This window comes from Leuciscus leuciscus (assembly GCF_965113295.1).
Source record: "Leuciscus leuciscus genome assembly, chromosome: 15".
Classification (NCBI taxonomy): domain Eukaryota; kingdom Metazoa; phylum Chordata; class Actinopteri; order Cypriniformes; family Leuciscidae; genus Leuciscus; species Leuciscus leuciscus.
Window position 1 is genome coordinate 12,575,022 of NC_138739.1, and position 12,498 is coordinate 12,587,519.

Genomic DNA, 12,498 nt, shown 5'->3' on the forward strand with positions numbered 1-12,498 from the left:
CAGTGGTTCGGAAAGAATAATCAAACTGCCAAAGTCACGTGATTTCAGTGAACGAGGCTTCGTTACGTCAGAGCTTTGAATGGTTCGCCGCTAAGGGGCGATGATCTATGTGAACCCATGAGTGTCTCTATATCATTTTTATATATCGTTGGCATTTGATTACACATTTTTATAATAAAAATATAGAGTTGTAGTTCATGGTCTTTTGTTTTGATTAACCAAGCTCTCCATAAAACAAGCAAAACAATGGTATTGGCATTATATGATTAGTTCATATTCTGTAATAGTTTACCTTCAACGTTTACAATGGGTTTGTAGAAGAAGGTGTTTTATGCCTGTTTGGACTGAGTTTTTGTTGCATTTACACTGTTGTGACCAGCAGGGGTCGCCAGAGTGTGGAGATTCGAACGATTCGAAACAGTGAATCATTTTTCGAATCAGTTTGTTCAATTGATTCAGTTTCAAAAAGCTCCTTAATTTCTCCCAACACTAGTCTATAATGAACTAAATAAGACATCTACTTGAAAAGTGCGCTGCCTCCTGATGCCCGTTTATAATAATAACTAACTCAATTAAAGACAGACTTCTTTTGTTTATTAGGTTAACAAAAAAAACAAAAAAAACTTTTTACAGAGAGATACTGTGGTGAATCACACCAGCTAAACACACCAGGAAAGTACTATAAAAATATTTTTTTCTACAGATCATAAAGATTGTAGGTCTGGATAATATGTCATAATGTAACATGAAAACAAACAGCAGAAGAACATCACTCATTCTCACTTTCACTCATCAGACAAACAGTGGACAAAAACACACATCCTGATTTCTCCACACACACATTTTTCACCATATGACTCAAATAATAGCATTTCATTTTTTATTCAAAATATTGCTTTGGCTTTCAAAAATACATTTTTATATATCATGCCGGTAATGTGGTATTTGCCTAGTCAAGAATAACATTATTGACCAAAATTATGCATTGCTAAACCATATACTGCAACTGACATGCAATCATATTTCCCCGTATCAGCCTACAACTGAAATGGTTCCTACTATAAAATCATAATTTCATATGTGATCTTTACAGAGTCATTTCTGAGTGGTATGTGATATAACAGGTTTACTGTATTAAGAATCACTAATAACAGCTGGAGAAAGTTTAGAGAGACACAGATTCCATCCGCTATAAGTGAATCATGTTTTAATATTAATCACCACATACAGTAAAGATGGAAAGATTTTCTTGACCCACATAAACTGCTTAAAAGGCACTTTTTTCCCAAGGCTAATGTAAAGATAAGGAAAACTAAGGAAAATGTCTAATATTCAGCCCAGAATGCAAACAATATCTTACAAAAAAAAGTGTTAGGAAAACTACAATATTTGCCTTTACTTCTAACTGATTTGTGGTAAAATGACTTCTTTAAACATTTACCTGACAAATAAAAATATCACGTGACATGAGGTTATTTACATATTAATTGACACCAGATGAAAGACAAATCCAAAAATAGGAACAAGAGAACAAGATATCTGCCAAAAGAACCAATGAATAATATAAGTTGACAAGCTGAAGTTACTTATAAAGTAGACCACATAATTAAGTAAAGTGATATTTTTCTACAAGACAAACACAAAATACAATAAAAAAAATAAAAAAACTGAAAAGAGACACAAGATGGAAAAACAGACAAATAACGTCTCCTCGTAAAAAAAAAAAATTAGCACCTCATAAAACGTTACAGATGTTTTGTTCTACATTGTAACACTCCTGCTGACAAACATCACATCTAGTATTTCACAGGTTTACTGCCATAGTAAAAACTTTTAATGCAGCCTGTATCATATATGGGTCGAGTTACAGGCATTGAATAGAATAAATGCTCCCAACAAGGTGCTTCACCATAAGATAAGTCGATGAATTTCTAAGCTTATTAAGGCAGGTTTTGGTTCCAGAGCCACTAAGAGTTGGTAAACCATTGTTTTCTGATCAAGGTGCATAACCAAGGGTTAGAGTTAGTGGTTAAATTAGAAACATTAACAATAAGGACACAAGACATTTCCAGTTACAGCAACATTTCCAGTAAAAACACCTACAGTGTCAAAAATGCAGACTGTTAAGAGCACTTGTGGTTATACAATGTATTTTCTTACTTTGAATTTTTGTCTTGTTTTCCACAACTAATATCTAAAAGTTGTGTAAGGGTCATGTTCTGTGTCGAGCATGTTTCATTTGTTCTAGTTTTCCCGCTTGTTTGATTACCGTCTGTTGCCTTGGTTACTGGTTAGAGTCACACCTGTTTCTCTGATTATCTGATTACCTCTGATTACCTGAGTCCTTATATGGAGTGTTTATTTACACTTACTGGCGGAGAGTATTTACATTTACATTTATTCATTTAGCTGACGCTTTTATCCAAAGTGACTTACAATTGCTATATATGTCAGAGGTCGCACGCCTCTGGAGCAACTAGGGGTTAAGTGTCTTGCTCAGGGACACATTGGTGGATTCGAACCTGGGTCTCTCACACCAAAGGCATGTGTCTTATCCATTGCGCCACACTACCCCTTTTTTTACACTAACCAGTGCCCACCAGTGTCTGATTGGGCCAGAGAAAAGCCCAAAAACAGCTGTAACCTGTCAGAAGCAGTGGCGTAGTAAGGCACGTTGTAAATACTTTTTGATCCGATCGACCCAAGTTTGAATCCGCCTTTAGCCAAACTCGTTCTACTTCCTTTTCCGATCACATATCAGATTGGAAAGGTGTTTGATTTCAATAAATATTAAGAAAATATGTGTAAAAAAGTTTAATTCCTCCCGGTTATTTTATAATAAAGTGTTTATCGGGTAGGTGTATGGAGGGCTTTATTGTCCCAATAAGGCGGCATTTATTTAATAAATATAATAATTTACACTCAGTAGGTCTATGTTATTATTGCATACTGTTTTATAATGTACTAAAATACAGAGGAGCAAACAGTATCTAACTCCTAAAAAATCTAAATTAAGTGTGTTAATGCTTAAAATAAGGGGAATATCTGTCAGATCTGTTCTTCTTGAATTAAGTTTATTTTTCTGACCCTATAGGGAGACGCACTTAATGTGTATGATTTTTATTATTTTATTTTTTACAAAACAAGACCTTTATCTAAAGTAATTTTGCTTCTTAACTAAATGTATCTTGATTTAATGGAAAACAAGACAAACATATATATATATATATATATATATATATATATATATATATATATATATATTTTTTTATCTTGAGAGTTATTTGTGGAAATGCAGTTAGTTCTATCTGTGTGGATTTAAACAGACAGGAAATAATAATTCACATGCCAAATCACTGTTTCAGTCTGGATCACTGTAGCTGCTTTAAACCTCTATAGGATATATTTAAAAACATCAAGCACTCGCTGATCTTTTAACACGTTATTCTATCACTCATATGCTACATAATGCTAAGGGGCAGATTTACTAAACAGGGCAAATTAGCACAAGAGTGAAATTCCAAAGATGCGCCGAAAGTTCTGCTCATGATCTACTGTCAATACGCAAATTAAACAACACAGACCCAGTCAGATCATTTCCATAAAGACCAACACAATCTACCAGCTAGCGTCTGGTTTAAGACGTGCTTTTTTGGGAGGTTAATAATGGCGCACACACCAGTACATTGATGAGTGCAAACCTTAGTAAATCACCTTGAGTGATTCATTTAAATATTGGGGCAAGGTTCGTGACTCGCGTTCGTGACTTGATTAATCGAGACTGTTATCCTAGATGATGCCTGTAAACGCGTAATGTACTGTCTTTATAAAGTATCTTCTTATTAAACTCTCTGTACATTTACAAAGTTCTCAATGACTCGGTTTGCATGTAGGGACCCTCATTATGCTACCGTGATAGTGTGAGGCTATTTTGAGCCTTGTTAGTAGTATTAACTAGCGATTTACCTTTACTTACTCTGTGCCCCATACACTAGCGTTATAAGCTAATCTGATTTTAGAGATAAAACTCTTTACATTCGATTTTGATGAAAACACATCCCAGGGAACGATCGACTCGGTAACCATGTGTTAAAGGGTAACTAAACCCCTGGGGCTCATTCTTCGTACGTCGCTAACTCAGTTAGCTGGATTTGATTGTTGGCGATTTGGCATGATCTTGGATCGTTTGGTTCTTCGAAGCTCATCCTGAACTTGCTGTCATAGCAACAGCTGCGCAATCTTAAACCTGCTCGGGAGCAGGCTTATTTCATGTAAACAGGATTAGATCGCGGCTTCATAAGCGGAGCTGATACGGGAAGTCCAGCGCAGCGCGATAGTGCACTTTCTGAGATGTTTTTTTTTTTTTCTCGTGACTCGTGAGATTGTCGTTTACATTATTAAATTGTTGGAAACGCACATTTATTTTCGACTTGTCGGAGTCTGGCTTTAAATACAGCACAAACTGTTTGCATTGCCCTAAGATTATTTGCGAGTGGCTAATTCCTTTATAGTACATTTGTGAAATTTGCTTTTAAAAAAAAAAAAAAAAAAAAGGGATTATATGATGTCACCCTATCAATATATCTTACCGGCAATTTTATAAAAGCCCTCTTTTAAGGACATGGTCGATAAATGTCCGGGGAACACTATTAATGAAACTATTCATGTACTCCTGCAGAGCGAGGACCACTTTGCGAATGGTTGGACAAACCGTGTTTTCCCCTAGGTTCTGTGCGTCACACACTGTGCAAGTATATATTGCAAAAAAACGCAACGCAATACCATTTGCGGTACAGTAAGTGCATGAATTCGACGTGTTAAATTCTTTATGTGCGGCTCAATAAGTTTGCAAAGATAAGACATTCCTTACGCGGAAAATCTGTATCTTTCATACAAGTAACTATCAGGAAAGGCAAGGGGATTTTGTCTGGCTAAAAACTCTTTCTTTACGAAGTGCTCGTCTAACAATTTGTGCTGAGATGTCCACCGGATTTAGAAGAAAAGGTGAAGTCATTGCAACAGACACTTGGAATAAGTTACGTAACCTATATGTTTCTTTGCTCACAGCTGATTGGTCAAACTTCAGTCTGAGATGTCGAATCCAGAACATAACCTGCCCCGGAGCAGGTTAGCCGTGCAGCGTAAGATACCATGGCAACGAACACCGATTAAAGCCAAGCTACTTTCATAGTACCTAAAACCCAGGGTTGGCGGAAACTAAACTGAAGCATAGCTGGCTAGCCACCTAAACCGGCTTCGTGGTATAGGCCCCAGGTATCACTGGAACATAAACAGACGGGGACCAATTTGCAATTAATATAAAGTTTCTGACAGTGTACGTGTGTGACATTGAGGCAGTAGCCAATGACAGCACTAGGAGTAAAAGCTGCAGGATTGTGTTCGAGTATACAAATATGTACGAGTATCACACGAATTTGACAACTTGTTAAATCTTGTGAATTATTAAGACTTTCAGACTATGTTTGTACTGATTGGGCTATGGGTTTTGTGAGAAAAGTTTTAAGAAACAACAAATGCTTGATAAAATGTTTGATTTAGGGTTAAAACCAACACATACACACCATTGTGAATATTTGCCTTTGCAGCTGTCCGTCTCCTCCGTTTACTTCTCCTCCAACAATAATGGGCTGACTGAGTCCGAAAGGCTCTTTTGGTCTTTTCAGCTGAAAAAACAGAAAAGAAAATATCATTATGTATAATATATAGGATTATTTAAAGGAACAAGTACTGATTTACCTTACAAACATTGGATGTTACATTATAAAGCATGGCAAGTGTTGTGGTTAATATGCATTTACAACAAATATCACTTTAAAACTATCAATACTGAGGTAAAAGCATGGTCAGTTTTGTGATTACTGTCCTTTGCTACACCAATCACAGTAAAACTAAGGTTACTGAGGTTTAAAGCATGGTAAGTTTTACTGTCTTTTTACTACACTTATCACAGTAAAACTAATGTTAATGTGGTAAAAGCATGGTAAGTTTTACTGTCTTTTTACTACACTTATCACAGTAAAACTAATGTTAATGTGGTAAAAGCATGGTAAGTGTTGTTTTTACTGTGCTTCTACTACAAATACAACTTTGGAACTATTTGTACTATTTTTAATCTGATATGAATATCTAGGCCTATAGCACGTCACGTGACAGGCAGTGTTTAATCACCCTATTTTGAATTAGAAAGCAATGAAACGCAAAGTCTCCGTGGAGATGGCAGATATAATGGCAGATTAATATCGACAAACAGAAAAGACATTATATCAATCACACATTATTAGGACAGCGTATTTAGGTATTTACTACTTACCAACATCTGACACACGTGAACTGATGCCAAATATCGCGATGTGTTCGGAACGAGACTTCTTCAGCGCGATTTCTTACTAATAAAATATAATTTAAAAAATATCAATAAACAGCAAAGCAATCCAGCTTCCCTGGCAATAAGACCGAAATAATAATATTAAAAAATACATAAACCATGTTAAGATAAGATCTCGTGATGCTGATTAAACAGCTTCTCTGCTGCAGCCGACAGGAAGAAAGAATCGTGATGTGATCACGAAAGCCGCTTCCCATTGAAAATACATTAGTTTAAAAAACGTGCTACGAAAATAACGAAATAAACGTGTCCGTGGCACGAATCAATAGATTAAATTACGTGACCATCACGAACTGACGTGAGACTGGGTGTGTGAGACCAAGATGGCTCCTGCATGTTTAGTCACAGTATGATGGGACCAGTGCCAAAAGTTATTGTCACATGACAATATATGACGAGTGGATAGTGCCACGGATAACATACCGAAGTCGACAGTTGTGTACTTTTACGTGACAGAAGATGGGGTACGTCGCACCCTATTTTTTTACAGTCTATGGTATGTCATTAATGTCATCTCTGAATGGTTTACGAACATAATATTTTTTTTTTAAAAATAATTCACTCACTTTCTACTGGATATGAGGACTATGCAAATTATACACCATCAAAGTCACAACTTTTTGCACAATTATTATCAACAACTTTAAAGTTCAACAGATAAATTCATTAATTGTAATCTATAAACATATTGTTCTGGAACATGTAATTCTGAGTTTTTACTTTTGAAGGTGGCAATAATTTTAATTAACACAGTTGACCATAAAGGGGCGAATACACAATATGAACCTATTCACGATATTGTTTACAGGAGAAGGTGACAAGAAAGTATTTTAATAGCCGATTATTTTCAAGAAATCAACAATACCCAGGGGGCAAAACCCCTGTTTTTTAGGAAACCAGACATGGGCTGCTGTAAAAGGTTGTCATATAAAAATGAAATCTATGATGTCTGAGGATCACAACCTGGGTGGACAACCCGGTCAACAAGCTACTGGAAACTTGTAATTAGGGTCAAAACAATGCTACCTCAAATTCTGCTTTAACTCCCCGGAATCACACAGATATGCTAAAAAGGTTTAATTATATTCATGAATCCTGAGCCATATCTCCCTGATACTAGAAACAAAGCTGAGCACACCTTTTAAGAGTGGAAGATAAGCTTTCATCTGATGCCTTGACTGTACATGTAATTATAATGTAAGAGTTAACAATGCCTCTTAATTCATAGGTAGGCAAAAAAAAAGAAGAAAAAATATTGAACATTCCATTTGTAATCGTTAGCATTCTTTTCCCTTTGTTGTTGTTAAAATAAACAAATGACCATGTGAAGTTAACTTTTACTAGATGAAATCATGTTTGATCATTTTCACTAACCAGACAGTCCTCATGGCCCATAACACATTTAGAGGGAATTAAATTTCAAGCCTATAATAGCCTGTCAATTCAAACAAGATCCAAGAAAGAAGTTTACCATTAATGATGTTAATTGTATACTGCTCTGTTTCTATGTACAGTATATCGTTTGCATATTTATGCAATATCTATTATTTGTATTGCAATGTCTAGTATTTCTAATATTCTTTCACAAGTGGGATAGCTTTTTTTATTCTATCGAAGAAAAAAAGAAAGGATTTTGGGTTAGGCTGGTTACTGTTCAATCCAGGTGTTTGGAGTGTGAGACAAAGGTACTGACAACTAAATGTTTAAAGACTAAAACACATGTGTGGAGTAGGTTTAAACGTATTTACTGGTTAAAACTGTTACATTAAGTAGCCATTTGTACAAAAAAAAAAAAAAAAAAAAAAACCATTAATGAAACTGACAAACAGATTACAATTCAGGGTGTTAACTAATTTCTGTAATAATGTTTATACAGTTTGTTTAGCTGTTTTCGGAGTCACTGCTGCTGTCGCTGCTCTAGTGTTTCATTATGCTGTGTCCTATTTGGTTGCCAACCCCTGGCAACGGCATCCTATGTAGCATGAGCAGTTCTTCTGACAACCTTTAACCAGAGATGGGCACAAATACATCAAAAAGTATTTAATTAGAAATAACAAATACTTACTCATCAAATGTATTTAAATCAAATAAAAATGTACTGCTATGAAAAAAGTATTTAATGAAAATAAAAGTAATTTGTCATTTGAAAATACAAAAATACAAAAAAAAATGTAAGTGTGGTGTTAGGTACATGTAAGAGTCTAGAATATTGCAATATTATTGTTTAGTGCAGAAGATGCGCTTTTAACGTACATGTTACATACTGTCATATTAAAAGATAATTACGCATATAACACAAAATGTGTATTATATTACACAAAAACTAGTTAACGCTGCTGTGAGGGTGTTTCTAATAGCGCGGCTGTGACAAACTTGACAACTTTCTCTCTTCCGACTGCCATCTATTTTTTTTTTTACTCTTTTTGAAAGTTGTTCTTTTGCTATTTGAGCAAGTTGGAACACAAAAAAATATATTTAATGTAGTCTTTCATTCACTGCTATAGAAGTTAACCCAACTATGATGCCTTCCACTTTTGAGAAACCCAAAAATGTGAACAGGGTCAATAGGATGTGTCACATCATGTGATTTACTTGCCAAAAACTGTGATAGGCAATTTGGTAGTCTTATTTGTATTTTATGTCTATGGTCCTAGGGATAGTTCACCCAAAAATGAAAATTAGCCTATGATTTACATGATTTTGTTTTATTGATTAAAAAAAAAAATAATGGATAAAATAACTCCATTGTAAACATACTCGTGTGTGCTGACTTCGAGGGGACCGTGATCCTGCCTGAAATGAGAATAAGCTTAGGCCTATTCACAAAACAAACGGGTTCAGGCACGTCAGATCAGCCGGTCGCAGGTCGAGCTGTTCCACTAAACTAAACGCGTTCACCTCACGGCAGCACACACTCTCCACTGCTGATAGCCCACACAAACACAGTGATGGGGACATCGATCTCTCTTTTTCTTTTCTGACACTAAACATCGCTAATTAAATCGTGAGAAATTGATAATGCGTGGATTGAGGAAGGATATTAGGCTACATGCCGTTTGAGGCGTCGATGAGACTAGCGATGCCTGCACAGTGTGTGCATCTACAGCTCTGATTTGGACTGACTTACTGTAAGTAAATAATGTCTTCAGTCGTTGTCCCTCCTTGCTATTCGACATGACGGCAATATTTTGAAAAGACTTGCTTGTTCCGTTATATTATCCGGGTTAAGTTTGCACCAGGCTAGACTCTAACGTAGCTAACGTTACTCACCGGGACACCTGGCTAACCCACTCATTCTCCTCCAAGCACTTATAACTCTTTAGCCCCTTTCACACAGAGATTCCGGAAAATACACGGATAAAGTGACCCGGGATTTGACCCGGGTTCGTTTGATTTTGGTTCATTCACACTGCCAGTGATTTTCCAGAATCAGAGAGTGCGTTCACACACAACCAGTAAAAATGCCGTAAAGACACGTGACATCGATGTGACTTGTAATCTCAGCAGCGTCTTAAGTTTGCTTATGAGTTGCGAAACCACGCTTGTGCATTTTTTTCTCTGATTCGATCATAAAATTGCGCTTTACGTACCGTTTCACAGCTGACGAACGATCCCGCGCTTCAGCATCATCACTACGACACGGCATTATTACGGCTTTTGTTCACACAGCGCGCGTTCCGGGACTGAACACGGCAATGTTACTAGGTCCCGACCCGGCATCGATCCCGGCATAAATCCCGGGTCGAGTTTGCGTTCACACAGAAGGCGCTCTGGCAATTTGCCGGCAATTTGCCGGGTTCAAAGCGCTGTGTGAAAGGGGCTTTTGAGTGCCATGGCTCCCCTCTCTCACGCCTGACCGGTTAAAAATTGTAGGGCTGTGGTCCATAAAGAATTTGATGGTTTCCCACATCCTCAGTCGTTCTCCAAATAGCCATAATACAGTAGGAATCTAGCAGAGTATGGGTTGCGAGTTCCTCTTATGACGTCATCACCCAGTAACTGAAAAAACACGCTATCTCTGAAGAAACCCCAATAAATGTTATTTTAAGGCATTTTAAGTCAGAAATAATTAAATATATACATATAGAGCACTTTAATTTACACATTAATTGGTTGTGGTGGTTAACCTGCAACTTTAACCCTCAGACGGTCTTCGTTTCGGAGTCACATCCTGGGCCTTCCCGGTCAGAAGTGACCGGAGGCCTAAAAATGAAACTTCCTCCATCCCAGTAAAACCAATGCAATTTATTTTTGTTCTATAATATTTATTCTTTTTAATTTTGTATTTTGAGATCATTTTATTGAATTTATTAATATTTATGCAATATTTACGGTCTATTTTTGGCATTGAAAATAATTAAAAAATTTATATAAATATATGTATTTAAAAAAAAAAAATTATACAGTATTTTAGTTTAATATAGAGTCTAGGCCTTCAAAAAAAAATGTTTGAAGCAGATTAGCACCATCTGGTGAGAGTATGGAGAGAAAGCGTAGGAGCATGGTGTAACCACTAGATGGCATCTACAGTTCTCTATGGAGAGGCATGTGAATTCCCCAGCTGTTTATGGACACATTTACTTTTTTTTTTTACAGAATTTGTAACAAAAAATGCAATTCATTCAATTATTGTAACACTTTTTGTAAAATAATATTATTATTATTATTTTTTTTTTATTTTTTTTTTTTCAATTTCCCATTCATTTTCTATGGGGGTCATTTTTGACCGAAGACCACAAGTGTGACTATTTTTTTTACGACCACTTAGCATGCTCGAATCATGACCTCAAATTTTTTTTGTGTGCACATACCTAATGCCATACAAGTCACCAAGTTTCGTAACATTCCAATGAAGCTGTGATTTTTAAAAATTCAAAACAGATTTTTTGTAATCAAAATGTATTGGTGTTTATGTGTATACAAGTGTGTGTGTATGTGTGTGGGTGGGTGTGTCTTTTTTGTACTCTTGATGTTGTAGAGTGTCACCCCTTTACAGCGGTGTACTTTTTTTTAGGATTGAGGCCGATTTGTAGATTGTACACACAAAAATTCGGAGAATTTTTTTTTTTTGTCAATTTCCCATTCATTTCCTATGGGTCGGTCATTTTTGACCGAAGACCAAAATCGTCACTATTTTTTTTACAACCACTTAGCATGCTCGGATCATGACCTCAATTTTTTTTTGTATTCACATACCTAATGCCATAAAAGTCATAAAAGTTTCATAACATTCCGATGAAGCTGTGATTTTTAAAAATTCAAAACAGAAAATTTGTCGGTCAGAAATGACCAAGGACCGTCTGAGCAGAATTTGAGGTAGCATTGTTTTGACCCTTATTACAAGTTTCCAGCAGCTTGTTGACCAGGTTGTCCACCCAGGTTGTGATCCTCAGACATCATAGATTTCATTTCTATATGACAACCTTTTACAGCAGCCCATGTCTGCTAAACCCCCTTTGCCCCCTGGGTACCATGAAAAAATATATGACAGGGAAATAGTCTTTTAGTCACAAAATGCAAAACAATGTAGGTAAATGTTTAAATGTTCAAAACTAGGGCTGTCAGTGTCGACTATTTTATTTATATATTTTTTGGTCATAATGATAGATCTGAAGTGAACAATAGCCTTTAGTATGACTTAAATACATATTACAAATGAAGCAATATAACTGGTTCAAATAAAGTATTAAAAGTAATTATTTTATTTTATTTAACAACACTATTATAATACACGAAGAAATATATAAACAATGGACATAGGCTATGTATATTATGTACAAATGCCAACAGAGGGCGCAAGAGGGCTGAAGATAATTGTTAAACTTTACATTAAGAGCAGTAGACCAGTACGGTGACGCATTGCTGCCACATACATATTATTTTTTTTCCTCAATTATGTCATAATAAAAATATCTTATGTCGTTTTAACATCATCTTTTCTTGTAATAACGAGATGCTATGTCGTTAAAACAACATCTTTTTTTGCCTTAATAAGGACATGTGTAGTCATGTAGCCTACAAAATATTCCTTTATCCACAGCGGGTGTCAATTAAAAATGTATGTGGGTTACTCCATGCTCTATTGCAATTAA

At 35.9% G+C, this 12,498-nt stretch overlaps 2 protein-coding genes across 6 annotated transcripts in view; both read right to left on the minus strand.

Moving 5' to 3' along the window:
* The window catches only part of LOC309476113 (uncharacterized protein), a 43,741-nt gene extending 37,004 nt beyond the window's left edge, over positions 1 to 6,737 (minus strand). For 2 of the 5 annotated variants that reach the window (XR_014197930.1, XR_014197931.1), the window contains exons 1-2: positions 6,332 to 6,737; positions 5,583 to 5,684 (exon numbers count right to left, since the gene is read on the minus strand). The gene's annotated coding sequence lies outside the window, so the exon portion shown is untranslated. Of the gene's footprint in view, positions 1 to 1,190; positions 5,281 to 5,582; positions 5,685 to 6,331 lie in introns of those variants that run through there. The other 3 variants (XM_082139308.1, XR_014197932.1, XM_082139307.1) reach the window with 3 other exon arrangements.
* Positions 1 to 12,498, minus strand: part of LOC309476006 (uncharacterized protein) — a 235,965-nt gene that overhangs the window by 71,741 nt on the left and 151,726 nt on the right. The window lies entirely within an intron of this gene.